The sequence below is a fragment of the Gracilinanus agilis genome, chromosome 5, assembly GCF_016433145.1.
Source record: "Gracilinanus agilis isolate LMUSP501 chromosome 5, AgileGrace, whole genome shotgun sequence".
Taxonomy (NCBI): Eukaryota; Metazoa; Chordata; class Mammalia; order Didelphimorphia; family Didelphidae; genus Gracilinanus; species Gracilinanus agilis.
The window spans coordinates 14,217,864-14,230,666 of NC_058134.1; positions in this window are offsets into that span (position 1 = coordinate 14,217,864).

Genomic DNA, 12,803 nt, shown 5'->3' on the forward strand with positions numbered 1-12,803 from the left:
TATGAAAGGTGAGTCTTTTAGGTGATTTTGACTTTTCTTATATTAAAAAGAAAAAGTCATTACTCCAAACTGAGCCTAAATCTATGGATAATGGGAAATGGAGAAACCAACAATCTTCCAATGAAGCCTCATTTACTCACCATGTTCTATTCTAGCCTCAATGGTAGAAGTCACTGTTTTTAAACCCTTGCCTTCCATCTTGGAATCAATATTGAGTAGGAGTGGTAAGGGCTAAGCAATAGAGCTTAAGTTACTTGCCTACTTGAGCCACCTAGCTGCCCCATCCAACAGGGGTAGAATTCTAATGGGGATTAATTATTGGAGCCTGTGGGACCCAACTAAGGACTGTCCAAAACTCTCCTTGTTCCTCCCATCCCAGAAGGGCAAGGGATGCTGGGAAAATAACTAGTTTGTATTTGTTTTGTATATATTCTGCACATACAGAGGGGATGAGTGATGGAGCGAGAGCTAGCCTCAGGGGCAGGTAGGTGGCTCAGGGGGTAGAGAACCAGGCCTGGAGACAGGAGGTCCTGTGTTCAAATATGGCTTCAGACACTTCCTAGCTGTGTGACCTTGGGCAAGTCACTTAACCTCAGTTGCTTAGTTCTTAGTGCTCTTCTGCCTTGGAACTGATAGTATAAATTCTAAGACAGAAGGTAAAGTTTTGTTGTTGTTGTTTTAAAGAGCTGGCCTCAATGCCAGGAAGTGGTTCAAATCTGGCCTCTGAACCATCCTGGGTAGGAAGCCATCTAGCCTCCCAAGGCTCTGAGGCAACTCTTCAAGACACTAAAATGCAAAGAAGATGTTGCTCCTCACTCCCCATGAATCCCAGGTCTTATCCCTTATTCCCATCTATGTTGTGTCCTCTCTTAGAACAGAAAAGTCCTTGAGAGTCAGGACTGTTTCTTTCTCATCTCTATATCTGAAGGGCTCAGCAGAGTCAGATGGCTAATAGGTGCTAGTTAAATGACTGGTGGCCAATCTATAGATAGACTAAGAGTAGATCCCTTAGGGGTGAGGTAGAAACAATGAATGAAACCCCAGAAGGCCAAGATCTCTCAAAGAATCAATCAAAAGGAAATCTGTTGTGAATAAGCCATAAATCAATTCCAAAGTATTATGGAGGCTTTCTTTCATTGGATGAAAGCAGAGGATACAGATGCCAAGGGAATATCTTGTGAATGATTAAAAGGATCAAATATATTTATTTGCCTCCAATTCAGAATTCCATGGTCCAGTAGCTGACCAGTCTAGTTAGTGGTGAAGGGGCTCTGGCCCCTTAGGTAACTTAATTACTCTATGCCTCAGTTTCCTCTGCAAAATGGGGAAAATACTAGCACATACATTACAGGGTTGTTGTGGGGTTCAAATAATATAAGATTTAGCACAGTGCCTGGAAGAACATAGTAGGTGCTTTCCTGTTTTGCTTTGGAAAGGCACTGATTCTCAGAGTCCAGGAGATAGTTAAGCATTCATGTTAAGCATATTCATGAGGATTCAATGAAGGAAGAAAAGAACTAAAAATAATCTGGAATTTTCAGGTTCCTCTTTGGTCATATAAGTTCCCTATGGTATGCCTCTTTACCATCTTAATTATAAATTTAAGCCCCCTCTCCCTGTGGATGTTGCCTGCATGCAAGGGGAGAGCATTCTACTTTTTAGTAATTTTTAAAAAAAAACTGTCCTTCTCAGTAAATACCCTTTCTAAAAGTTAATTAAATCTGGCTGATAGTCAATGGAAAAACAGGTATGGCGGCTCATGAGTGTCTGTACTAGAAATCCCATCCACCCAGAGTTATCTCAAGAACTTTGATGAGAGAAATAGTCAGTTGTCCTCTGGGGATCCAGCCTACCAAAGCAGCCCTAGAAGGGGTGCTACATAAATTAAACCCTATCTTTGTTAAATAAAACCTAAAACCTTATGGTTCTAGAATATCTTGGGGGTAGTGCGGAGAGAATGCCTCCACTGTCTACATCTCAACCTCTCCATGCCTGAGCAGATAGGTTTACTAAGTTTCTGAAGCCAAGATAATTTTTTTTCTCAGTGGCTGGCCTCTGGAGATGAGTCCCTCTTACCTTCTCTTGGCTGGTCCTCAGGTGATAGAAACAAAGGTCTATTTCTAGATCTATTTTAGAAGGTTCTTCCACTCAGGAAGACTTGCTCAAGCTTGAGATCCACTGGCACAGCCTCTGAGAACCCTTTTACAAAAAAATCACTGCCATCATTACCCTTCCTGCAAATATCAGTGTTGGCTCTCATGGGGCTTGTTTAGCTTCTGACATTTTAAGGCTTGGTTTTAGAAAGCATGAATATCATAAGCCTTCTGGGCAATGATTTGGGTCTGACTGAACCTCTTCTGGTTCTGGAGTGAGACATAAGTGACAGCAAAACATTTCCAGAAGAGGCAAATCCCCACTCTTAGACTCTGCCCTGACATCAGCATTGGGCCTGATGCTGACTCCTCTATCATTGTGCTACTAAAGCATCAATTGCCAAATAAATGTCAGGGCATATTTATCCACATACCACAGAAGCCAACTAAAGAGGGCTGTGAGATGCCCCCACTCCCCCAGGAGGGCTGGATACAGACATTGTCCTCCAGCAGGAGTCATGGGGCATTCTGTGAGTTAGAGGGAGTGTCCTAAGTGGAATTCCTTCTATTTCCTCCAACTCCACTCCTTCTCCAAACTTTTCCTTTCTGTTGAGGATACCACCATCCTTGCAGTCATGCAGGTTCTCTAGCTAGAAGTCACCTTGGATGCCTACCTGTCCCTCATCCCACATATATGTTGAGACTTCTTGATTCTACCTTAACACTTTCTTTTTTCTCTATTCCCACAATTTCTAACCCCATTCATCATCCCACCCTCATCTTTCATCTAGACCAGTGATGGTGAACCTTTTAGAAATTCAGTGCCCAGATTGAAACATTTTGTGTGAGTCCCCTGTCTTACTCCAGACAGGGGAGGGAGGATGTACTCCCATTGGGCTGCTGGGCAGAGGAGTGGGTGATGGGAGAAATGTTCTCAGGTATACATGGAGGGGGGAAGAGAGCAGACCCCTCTGGCATACGTGCCATAAGTTCGCCAACACAGATCTAGACAATCACTATACTCTACTAATTAGTCTCTCTGCTTCCACTCCCTCCCCTTCCCAATCCATCCTCCATACATTTGCCAAGCATATGAAAATATGAATCTGACAGCATTACTCCTATTACTCAAGAATCCTCAGTGACTCCCTGTTGCCTCCAAGACAAAACACAAAATCCTCAGCCTAGCCCATCATCTGACTGCCATCTATCTTGCTAGCATTGTTTCAGATTCCTTCCCTTTCCATGTTAAAGTGGCCTTTCATGACATTCCATCTCTTGCCCCTTTGTTTTTGAATAGGAGCTCTCTCCCACCTAGACAGTGGACTCCCTCCTCACCTTTAGCTTTTGGAATACATCTGCTCCTTCAGAGGCTACTTTGTGCATCATCTGCCCAGTTCTTCCTGCTGGTGCCCTCATGAAATTTTGTGTTCACTTCTCTGTGAATGCACCCTATCTTCTTTTTCCCACCTTCCCAGGAGAATATGGAGACTTTCATATTTGTCTATCCTCAGTGATAAAGAAGAAGACTGAGCATTTGTTTGACTGATGCCAGCTAAGGACCATGGGACCTTTCCATCGAACTTGTAACTGAAATCTTCCATGTGCATTGTCTCCATCAAAATATTAGTTCCTGGAAGGACTGGATGACTTTTCTAAGGGTATATCTAGCACTTGGCACAAAGCTGTTCACATAGTCATTCAATCAATCATTCAGTGCCTGGCTCATTGTAGACACCTAAGTGTTTATTGAATCACAAGTAGTAGAAGGCACAAATGCTCAAGTATAGCCTGGGTTAAATGGTCTGTGAGGTCCCATCACCCAGCTCCAACATTCTGTGATAAACCTTCTGGCCCAGTGTGTCTTTGGAGAGTACCCAAATTTCTCCCAGCTTTCTTCTTCTGGATGCTAAATGTGTGCTCCCCAAACCAAGCTAGTATGAGCAAGCAGCAGCACAATTCTTTCTCTTGAGGGATGAGGTTCAGGACTGCTCCAAAGAGAAAAGTGGCAGTAAGTCAGTATCATGGAGGTCCCCATCCCCTTGTACTTCTGTGAACTCCCCATGATGCCCCCATGTCCTGACTGTATAGAAATTTTCTCTCTTCCCCTCATCCCAGTCTGCCCTCTCCAGGGGTGCTCTAGGTTCCAAAATGACCCTTTTCTCCATCTTCCAAACACCTATCACCATGTTGGCAAACCTATGGCATGTGTGCTGGAGGGCGAATGCTCACTTCCACCCCTTCTACACAGGCCTGAAGACATTTCTCATATCATCCACCCCTCTGTCCAGCAGCTTAATGGAAGCACTTCCTCCTCCCATCTGGGCTTATGGGGAGCTCACATAAAACATGAGGGTTGGGGCAGCTGGGTAGCTCAGTGGAGTGAGAGTCAAGCCTAGAGACAGGAGGTCCTAGGTTCAAACCCGGCCTCAGCCACTTCCCAGCTGTGTGACCCTGGGCAAGTCACTTGACCCCCATTGCCCACCCTTACCAATCTTCCACCTATGAGACAATACACTGAAGTACAAGGGTTTAAATAAAACAAAACAAAACATGAGGGTTGCAGTTTGGGCACTCCGTCTCTAAAAGGTTCACCATCACTGACCTATCACCTCAATGCCTCATGTCATCTAAGAAAGAAAACTAAGACACTAGTTCAAACTTTAATGGTTAAGAAGAGCTAGGGAGAGCATTCCTTCTTAGGGGTATTTGTATTATAAGAGAGGATGCCTATGGGCATCTTCCTTGCTATTTCTCTCATAAATACTCTACCTCTCAAACTCTGGGCATTTTTCTAGTCTCCAGGCCTGGAATTTTTTCCCTCCTCCTCATCACCTCTTGCCCTCCTCAGATTCTTTCAAGTCTCAGTTAAAATCCCACCTTCTCTAAGGAATCTTTCCTGACCCCATCCCCTAAAACTAGTGCCTTCCTTTTGTTAGCGGTCTCCAATCTATCCTGTCTATAACTAGTTATTACATAGCTGTATTCTTATAGTTTCCCTCATTTGATGGTGAGCTCCTTGAGGGCAGGGACTTTGCATTTCTTTGTGTTCCCAATTGGTAGCCCAGTGCCTGGCATGTAGTACCCATAATAGATGTTTAGCTGCTGCCTTCCTTGGTCTACCTGGGTCTGCCTTCTTCCTTTTGTCCTTTCCTGACTCTTTTAAGTCTGACTGAAGAACTTGGAAGGGACCTTGCAAATCATCTAACTAAGCTGGCCTACTTCTTGTTCTCAGGGGCACCAACTGCTTCTCCATGCCAGTGGTCAGATGTCCCCTATGCCTGGAGTGTGTTCCCTTCTATTCCCTACCCTTTAGAATCCCCAATTTCCTTCCCACCTCAGTTCGAAGGCCTTATCCAGCACTGGATCTTTTTTGATCCCTCCCCAAGTTCCTAGTACCCACCAGAGACATACCCAAATGAACTTTGGAGATTTTGGTTCTATTAAATGTGCCTATATATGTTATTTCACCCCACTTCTCAGTAGAATAGAAATGCCCTAAAGGCAAGAATTGTTTTGGTTTTTTTTGCTCTAAATCCACCTCACCTGGTACATGGTAGGTGTTTATGGAACCAATGAATGAATGAATGACATCTTGACCCCTGTGAAAATCCCTCTTTAGCCCCTCTAACAGCCAAACACCCCCGTTGGATGCTTTTCCTCCTGGTATTCCCTTGTATTATATTCGTGTGTGCGTATGTGTGTTGGGTGCCCCATCGCTCTCTGAAGGCAAAGGGACACTTTGCTTGTCATCTTGCCCTTCCCAGCATCTAGCCCACAATAAGCAAGTGCTTATCCAGTGTCGCTGACTAGAGAGGCCCCTGTGGTGCTCCGGGTCATCTGCCCCCAGAAGGGCATTCCTGCCTTCCTCAAGCATCCTTTGGCTTCTCCCCAGATCTCTGTCTGTCTCTCACCCCGAGCGTGCCTGGCCAACGAAGCCCCAAACACCAGCAAGGCGGGGAGGCTTGGTGAGTTCGGATTTTATTTTACCTTGCTCTACAGACTATGGTGACTAGAGGAGAATGTCCAAAATAACGTAGATTAGATTGGGAACCGATTCCAAGGCCTTCCAACTCCTTTGTTCTTATAGCTTCGGCTCGCAAATAGCTAATTTTAAGTAAAGATCTTCTGACAAGTAAGATCAGTTCTAAACTTGTTTTGCAAAATGCAGCAAGACACTGACTCCGCTTCCGACTCCAGCTGTTTATTCTGTCGGTATCCCCTGACTGCCCCTGGCCAAAGAGATAAGTCATTTTTCACAGTTTACAGCGAGTTATTTTTCCAAGAACAGAAAGAAGCAATTTGTAAATAAGACACGACAAATGAATAGAATCATGTTGCTAGACTTACTGGGAGTAATATGTATATATATAATTATGTGTATAATTATATATAAAAATAGAATATACGGGGAGTAACATATATGTATATTTATATATAAATATAAATATATATATATATATTAGGAAGAAGGGAGAAGGAAGCAATTTTAAAATGTTGCCAACAATTAATCCATAATGACCAATATGGCAAGTTTTAGTGGGCAGGAGACCTTCTTGGTTAGCTTCTCTATACTCAGCTGTATCCTTGGACTAACGGTTTCTCAGTGCCTCAGTTTTCCCTTTTGTATAAACCCCCGCAGAGCTATTTTAAGGGGAATCGGAAAATTTTGGAGGTGATGTACCTTTTATTTAGCCATTAGATAATGAGATTAGGGGATCGTGAAATGGAGTCCACCATCTCACAAACAAAAAGCAGATGTGTTTCAAGTGTTGACTTGGATAATGACTGCAAATCTTCATTTCTTATCACAAAGAGGAAACAGGAGACAGACAGTGGGACACCTGACGCTCGCTCGGGAGAAGAAGACCTGCCTTTGAATCCCGTTCTGCCACTAGTGAGGTCGATGAGTTTGGGCATGGCATCCAAAGGTCTGTTTTCTCATCAGTCGGGTGGGACTAGATGACCTGGGGGGAAGGGAAAATATACCCCAGATGACTAATGCATCCCAATTCTCCCTTTGATTATTTCCTAGCTGTGTGACCCTAGGCAAGTCATTTCACTCCCTGGGGTCTCCCTTTCCTTATTTTTATAATGAGGATAACACGAGCACTTCCTAGTTCACAGGGCTATTGTAAAGAAAGTGCTTTGTTTGAAGCTCCTTTAGCAATGTGAGTTTTTCTCATTTCCCACCCAAGAACTTTAGACTCCTAGCAGCATGAGTCACAATTGTTATTCAAAAACAACAACGATGCCAACTTCTCTAAAGTAACAAAGCAGACATTTGGGGAAAGTTGGTGATACCACTTTAGAGTTGGATCTTAGAGCTGCTCTATTTTTACAGTCATTTTAACCCCTTCAAGGATATCCAGATGAGAGCAAACAGTCTCTGCTTGGTACGAGGGCTGTTTGGCTGCTGCTGTTCAAGCCTTTTCCCATTTATTTTGGGTATCACTCCTGCAGCTCCCGATAATAAATGTTTCAAGAACGCGCAGCCCCTGGGAACATGATGTCTTCAGCAGCGCCACAGAAATGATTTTTTTTCCCAAACGAATTGGATTTTGTCCCTCATGCGTGAGCAACCACAGTGGGAAAGTTTTGTTATGAAAGAACAAAATTTAATTGCTCTGACAACCTCCTGCCCTTCTCGTAGACAGGCAGGGGCTGCCCAGTGCACACGCAGTTTTTACTCCAGACACAACCCAGGAAACTTTGGCCCAAATGTTAAAGCCAAAGATGGCCGGAAGCAGAGGTCAGCAACCAGGAGAGGAAGCACAAGGGAGTGTCCGTTGGCACCAATCCTTCGTACTTTCCTGAGCTCTCCATTAATACCGGGATGTCGGATGACTCTACTTTGGTCTAGCTGAACCTGACGGGCTCATCAGATTTTCACCTTATTCCAAAATGTTCTCCTTTTACATTTCTCTTTGAGCATTTCACTGGCCACAGAAAGGTCCCCGGTTCTATGGGCTCACACTGAAAGGAGATCCTAGACTAATCCAGACTTCCTCCCTGCTATTCCCCCAAACTTCCACTTCTCGCTGGCAGTAATATTAGGGGAGAGCAATGAATTAGAGATGCGTCCACTGGCTCAAAAGAGTCATCAGCCTCATAGGAGATGATCCGAGGGGCAAGGACTGGCATGGAGAAGACGTGCAGGTTAGTGGACGGAGCTCTGGACGTGGAGCCAGCCAGAGAATTCACATCCCTCTAACCCCGGGAGCGCGAGTTCCTTACCGCCTCTGAACCTCAGGTTCCTCATCTGTCAGATGGGAATGATCACATACAAGGTCTACTTTCCATCTCAGATGAGATTGTGTAAAGGGCACGATCAGCCTCTGGACTTTCAGCCCCATGGCTTGGATGGGAACATAAACACATACATTGTAGAAGCTACTGTTTCTAAGGACAAACGAGTTTGATTTCTGACAATTCCTATTTGCTCTGGCTGTGTCAGCCAGCAAGGATGATCATTAGGCGGGTAAGAATAAACTCTGAATGCTTAATGGGAAGCCCAAAGCCAAGACATTAAGGAATAAAGTGAAGCATAACCTAGTGGCCCTCAGTGAACCCAAGATGCTGGGTCCACACTTCGCACTCTGCCCATGTCTAGATTTTCTCTTCATAGGTAGTAATGAAACAGGTAAAGATGGGGAGAGAAGGCAGTGTAGGCAAAGGGAACAGAGTGAGGCAAGACCCAGATAAGTGAGGGAGCCGTACATCTATTTTGGCTAGAGTCTGAAGTGTGGAAAGGGACTAGACTAGACTGCAGGGGCTCTCACATGCCGAAAGGGTTTGAATTAAATGTGGTGGCCAGGGGGAACCACTGAAGATTCTTGAGCTGAGGAGGGGTGAGGCAAGATCCAGGAACCACTTCAAAGAATGGATTGGGATAGGAATAGGGGTGAAGAGGAAAGAAGAAAGAAGAAAAGTTGATAAGACAATTCAGGGGAAGGATAATGAGGCATTGTACTGGATTAGTAGCAGCAGGACTAGAGAGAAAAGGATGGATATGAAAGCTGCTTTGGAGAAAGAATGGACAAGATGAGATGATAGCTCACCTTTCCCGAGGGCTCAGGGGTTGGCAAAGCACTTTTCCCCACTGCCCCATGAGATAAATAGTACAGATGTCCCCATTTTACAGACAAAGAAACTCAGATGGGAGAGAGAGAGAGAGATTGAGTGTCTCACAATTCATGTTGTCTCTAGTAACTGCCAAAGTTAAGATCCAACTCAAGTCTTGTAACTCCAAGTCTGGGGTTCCCTTGACCACTTCATGCCTCTCCATAATGGTTCCAACGTTAGAGGTAATTCTACCATTTTGATTTTTTTTTTAAATCTAGATTACAATTGGTGTGATCCTAGAATCACAGGGTTGGAGGAGACTTTATAATCCTGAGTTCTTAAGAAGGAGAGACAGGAATGGCCAACTTTTTTTTTTTTAACATTTTGATAACTGCTCCCTAAATATAAATGGTTTCCTTTTAAATTTTATTCTATGCATTAAAAAAATGTGATTCTGAGAAGAGATCCATAGGCTTTACCAGATTGTGCAAGGGACCCAGAAGAGCTTAGGAACCTCTGCTATGGGAGAGAGATAAAGGAGAGGAAATAGCATTGATAGAGTGCCTATTATGTTCCAGGCTAAGCCCTTTGCAAACTCTATCTCATTTGAGCTTCACAGCAACCCTGAGAGGTAGATGCTGTTATTATCTTCTTTCTACTGCTGAGAAAACTGAGGCAAACACAGGTTAAGTGACTTGACTTAATCATCTTCATTAACTTAGTTAATTGACTTAGATCATCTAAGTCCAATTCCCTCAATTTTAGAGGTGGGGAAACTGAGGCTCAGAGTGGTTAGGCCATTGCCCAAGTTCAACTAGGTAGATCATCTAAATACGATCCCTAATATCGGCCAGTCACTACTTAATAGGAAATGTGCTCACACTCTTAGGTATATTTACAAATATCTTTTTAACATCTGCATTGAATATACTTTGAAGTGTTCTGAAGCTAAGAAGACTTGCTCTGGGCATTCGTTTATTTGAGGAACATAGCTTTTGCCCAGGTATAAATCCCAATATATGCCAATTCCATTTCTGCACAGCCCATCTCCTTTCAATCTTGACTCAGATCTTGCCTCACAAGTGGTAAACTTTGAGTAAAACATGGAATTATTTATTGAATTCTGTCCTATGGGAATGAGGGACTTTTAAATTAAATTACTTTTAAGAAATAAGCTTTAATCTCAAAATCTGAGAAAGGTATTACTTCATTTAGGAGGTAGTTCTGGTTATGACCTAGGACACTAGGTCGAACAGTGGATCAGGTATGGGACCTGGAATCAGTAAAGACCTGAATTCAAATCCAACCTCAGTTCTTTAGCCATTATTTGCTTTAGTTTCCTCATCAGCAAAATGGGGTACTGATAATAGCCTCTCCCTTCTATGGTTGTCAGGAAGATAAAACAAGATCTTTGCAAAGCACTTTGCAAACCTTAAAGTGCTATATAACTGCTAGCTGCCATCATGATTATTATCACCATTCTCCTACTTACTTAATTGCAGCAGTCTCTAGGATAAACTCTAAACTACTTGACTTAACATTTTAAAACCATCACAATCTGGCTCCACCTATCTTTCCAGCCTCCCTGAATCTTATGCCTTTTCCCAAACTCTGAGATCCAGGCAAGCTGGCATTGTCTTCATGTCTCTTTGGTCCTCTTCGAGTACAAAGGACAGCAACCAACCAAGCAAGCACTCTGCATGCCTGCAATGTCCTTTCTTCCTTCAAGATGGTGTCAGTACCATCATCCGTGTGAAGTATTTCCTGAGACCCCCAGCTGCTTCTTTCCTCCCCTTCTCACTACCTTGCATTGAACTTCTTATCTTGTTACCCATGCACGTGCGCGTGCACACACACACATACACACACACTGCTCCATTAGAATGTTAGCTAATGACCAATATGACAGTAAAGGAAGGTGATAAGTGTTGGAGGGAATGTGGGGAAATTGGGACACTAATGCATTGTTGGTGGAGTTGTGAACTGATCCAGCCATTCTGTGGGACAATTTGGAACAATGCCCAAAGGGCTATAGAACAATGATCTGATCCAGTAATACCACTACTAGGTCTATATCCCAAAGAGGATTTTAAAAAAATGGGAAAGGCCTTACTTGTACAAAAATATTCATAGCTGCTCTTTGAGAGGTGGGAAAGAACTGGAAATTGAAGGGATGTCCATCCATTGGGGAATGGCTGAACAAATTGTGGTATATGATGGGGATAGAATACTATTGTGCTCTAAAGAATGATGAACAGGAGGATGTCAGAAAGAGCTGGAAAGACTCTACCATTCATTGTATTTGGCTCTCTAACATTTAGCCTAAGGTTTGGTACACAGTACGAAGTAATAAATGCTTACTGATTGACTAAATTAACTGCCTCCAAGAAGTGAGAGAGGCTGGAAATATAATTTTAGAAGTCATAGTTTACATATAAGACATTTTGAAGTACCCATTTAATCTTTCAAGTGAAACAACAGGCAGATAGTCATTCTTTTTCAGAACCTACCAAGATGTAACCACCTAACTCCCGAGCCCAGGGGTCTTAGTGAGGGAATTGTCGTGTTCTGATTGGTGGGTTGGATTTTGTGACATTGTTCGTGTTTTCAATGATTTCCATCCTGTATTAAATTTTTAAAAAATAAAACCATTAAACACAAATGTTCTCCTGGTGATGCTCTATGGTCAGAAGGACCAAAAGGGTGGGTGACCCCAAGAGTGATATAAAAGTTCATTGTAGGCATGAGTGGGCCATAGAATATTCTCTCCATAATGACTGATACATAAGAAACGTCCTGAAGGATAATGCCAAGGAAGTGTGCCATTGTCAAAGGAAACAGGCCAATTAACAGATGGACAGCCCAGACGCTGTAATGGGTGCTCACAGGATGTGAAAAGATCTTGAAGGGGGCCTCAAGCACACTGGGTGGATGCTGTGTGAAGGACCACTAGGTGAAAATGGATGATGTGCAGAGAATGTTTCAGGTGTTGATGGGCTGCCATTTGTACTGATGGAAGGATGATGAAATCATAGATCCATTAAGTAGAAATGTGGAAGTACTGCAAGTATCATTTACTTGGGTGTTTGTCTTTAAAGTGTCTGAATTTGATTGTTCCTAACAGCGGGCAGGTCACTCCACCCTGTTTGCCTCAGTTTCTTCACCTGTAAAATAAACTGAAAAAGAAAATGGCGAATCACTCCAGTATCTTTACCAAGAAAACCCCAAGTAGGGTCAGGAAGAGTCAGTCACGACTGAAACAATCGAATAACAACAGTGCACGGAAGTAGATATTTGTTTAGAATATGATCTCAGAAATCGGATAACTATAATACATAAAACATCACCCCTGTATCCCAGAGGTTCTTAACCTTTTCTGTATGCTTGTGTCACTGCCTCTGGACCCCTTCTCGGCATTGTGCTCTTAAATAATGGAAGAAAATGTGTGTCTGCTTCAGCCAGAGATGACTAAAAATCCAGAGGGCGTTCTTTTCTCATCCACATTTACAGACCCAGGTTAAGAACCCCTGTTCTGGAGAACGATAGTTTGTTGTGTTTCCAATTTGACAAACATGGATCTTTTTCTGGGTCAGTAAAACAAAGGGTTAGGACTGAGTCTCTCTAGCTTTCTGGGCAGGGAGAGAT